This window comes from Bubalus kerabau, chromosome 7 (assembly GCF_029407905.1).
Source record: "Bubalus kerabau isolate K-KA32 ecotype Philippines breed swamp buffalo chromosome 7, PCC_UOA_SB_1v2, whole genome shotgun sequence".
Classification (NCBI taxonomy): Eukaryota; Metazoa; Chordata; class Mammalia; order Artiodactyla; family Bovidae; genus Bubalus; species Bubalus kerabau.
Window position 1 is genome coordinate 34,532,434 of NC_073630.1, and position 2,998 is coordinate 34,535,431.

Here is a 2,998-nt window from a genome sequence, read left to right on the forward strand (position 1 = left end):
TTTGAGCATTACTTTACTACCATGTGAGATGAGTACAATTGTGCAGTAGTTTAAACATTCTTTGGTATTGCCTTTCTTTGGGATTGGAATGAAAACTGACCTTTTCCAGTCCTGTGGCCACTGCTGAGTTTTCCAAATTTGCTGGCATTTTGAGTGCGGCACTTTCATAGCATCATCTTTTAGAATTTAAAATAGCTCAACTGGAATTCTATCACCTCCACTAGCTTTGTTCATAGTGATGCTTCCTAAGGCCCACTTGACTTCACATTCCAGGATGTCTGGCTCTAGGTCAGTGATCACACCATCGTGATTATCTCGGTTGTGAAGATCTTTTTTTTGTACAGTTCTTCTGTGTATTCTTGTCACCACTTCTTAATATTTTCTGCTTCTGTTAAGTCCATACCATTTCTGTCCTTTATTGTGCCCATCTTTGCATGAAATATTCCCTTGGTAGCTCTAATTTTCTTGAAGACATCTCTAGTCTCTCCCATTCTATTATTTCCTTCTATTTCTTTGCACTGATCACTGAGGAAGGCTTTCTTATCTCTCCTTGCTATTCTTTGGAACTCTGCATTCAAATGGGTACATCTTTCCTTTTCTCCTTTGCTTTTTACTTCTCTTCTTTTCACAACTATTTGTAAGACCTCCTCAGCCAGCCATTTCTTCAGGGATTCTTGCCCACAGTAGTAGGGACAATGGTAATCTGAGTTACATTCCCCCATTCCAGTCCATTTTGTTCACTGATGCCTACAATGTTGATGTTCACTCTACCCATCTCTTGTTTGAGTACTTCCAATTTACCTTGATTCATGGACCTGACATTTCAGGTTCCTGTGCGATATTGTTCTTTACAGTATTGGACTTTACTTCCATCACCAGTCACATCCACAACAGGGCATTGCTTTCACTTTGGCTCTGTCTCTTCATTCTTTCTGGCGTTATTTCTCCAGTCTTCTCCAGTAGCATATTGGGCACCTATTGACCTGGGGAATTCATCTCTCATTGTCATATCTTTTGTCTTTTCATACTCTTCATTATCCTAAAGTCACTACCCTATAAAATTTTTAATTTTGTTTTCTTTAAAATTTTCCACCTCTAGGAGCAAGTAGTCTCTCTCAAAGTGTTAGCTGAATCTCAGTACAACATACTTATAGGGAGAAAACTTACTTATTCTTTTCTAATTTTTCCCAAAGGGTGTTTAAGATAATTTGTGTTAACTTCTGCTGCTTTTCTCCTCTCTCTTAATTTTATTTAACTTCAGGTATAAGAATCAGAATCTGCCCTCTTTTGATGTGAATTGCTAGATCTCTACATTTCTATCTTTGGTGAATATTTCTGGTACCTTACTGTCCTCATGTAATAACATATTCAGTGATATGCAGCATTTGAAGTTCTCTATTTTTTCCCCATAGCAGCTCACGAGTGCTATTTCATGTTACTTGTATATAACTTGTGACATATTCAGTGCACATCTAAAAAAATTCTTTAAAAACCCTCAAACTGAAAGCATATTAAATAAATAAATCAAACTTAGGCTCAGATGGTAGAGCCTGCCTGCAATGAAGGAGACCCACTTCTCTCCCTCTGTTGGGAAGATCCCCTGGAGGAGGAAATGGCAACCCACTCCAGTGTTCTTGCCTGGGAAACCCCACAGACAAAAAGGAGCCTGGTGGGCTATAGTCCATGGGGTTGCAAAGAGCTGGAAACGGCTGAAGCTACTTAACACTTTCACACAGCAGCTGTGCTGGAGCCCAGGAGTGCAGCAAGGGGAAGTGTTGAAATTGCTAGTTTGGGGTATTGGTTGCCCTGCCTGTGGACAACCAGACTTTGTCTCTTATTTACATTCTGGTGAGGTAATCTGATTGGTGTTGCTCCGCCCACAGCCTGCGTGTAATCGAGCCAGAGTCCAGCGCTGGAAAAGCAGTTGTGGCTGGGGTGGTGGAGTTAAATTACAGAAGTGTGGCCACCTGAATTGCCCACAGACAGTGAATGGGATAGTATCCAGTGAAAGGGGCCATGAGTGGGAGCATACTCTCTGAGGAAATTGCTTAGCATGGTTTAATGTGCCCAGTATCATCCAGTGGAGTCTGAAGACAAAAGATGTTTATGATTTGCCCAAAGCTGAAAAAATAAGAATGCTAAACATTAGTAACTGTAAAGGATCTGTGAACTCCCAATTGCAAGTTTAAACTCAAAGACTGCATATGTTTTTGGAGTGCAAATTATATATACTGTAATCATTCTATGCTATGCAATTGATGTGCCAGTACTGATTATATTTTCCTCATTTAGTTCCATTTATCATGTAAAAAATTAAACATACATGAATACATTTCTAAGTTAAAATTTACCCGAGTGTTAAAAAGTCTGTTTTTTTCCCACTGGAGTTAAAATTTTGGAAACATATAATATACTTAGAATATAGAAAGACACAACTAAAACTCAAGTGAATTAAATATGTTTTAATTATTTCTTAAACTAAAGTCCAAGTTACGATTATGTTCTAAGTGGAATATATTACTTACTTTCATAACCTCACTGAGTTTCATAGATATGGTCTTCCGGCATTTGTTTGATTTTGAAACCCAGGAAAAGAAAATGAAGGAGACTGTTTTTCCTAGGATGGCTGCAGAATAAATTATGCATGGTAGCACCAAAATGTTGGCTTCCTTTATATGAATTTAGAACTGACCTAAATAACTCAAAAAGCCTAAAAAATTCTCTTCTCATAGCTACCAGTCTTCCCCTAGTAGTGAGTAGTGAAAGTCGCTCAGTCATGTTCTATTCTTTGCGACCCTATGGATTATACAGTCTGAGGAATTCTCCAGGCCAGAATGCTGGAGTGGGTAGCCTTTCCCTTCTCCAGGGGATCTTCCCAACCCAGGGATCGAACACAGGTTTCTTGCATTGCAGGCAAATTCTTTACCACCTGAGCCACAAAGGAAGCCCAGTCTTCCCCTAGGGTTGCCCTTTAAAAGGGAAGTAGGAAAAAAGCTCT

General features: G+C 39.3%; 1 long non-coding RNA gene across 1 annotated transcript; it reads right to left on the reverse strand.

Moving 5' to 3' along the window:
* Nucleotides 1-317: 317 nt before the first annotated feature.
* LOC129657642 (uncharacterized) lies at nucleotides 318-2,900 on the reverse strand. The gene is made up of 2 exons (XR_008716930.1): nucleotides 2,526-2,900; nucleotides 318-2,121 (listed from the first exon to the last, which is right to left on the reverse strand). It is a non-coding gene; the product is annotated as an uncharacterized LOC129657642 (long non-coding RNA).
* Nucleotides 2,901-2,998: the final 98 nt, after the last annotated feature.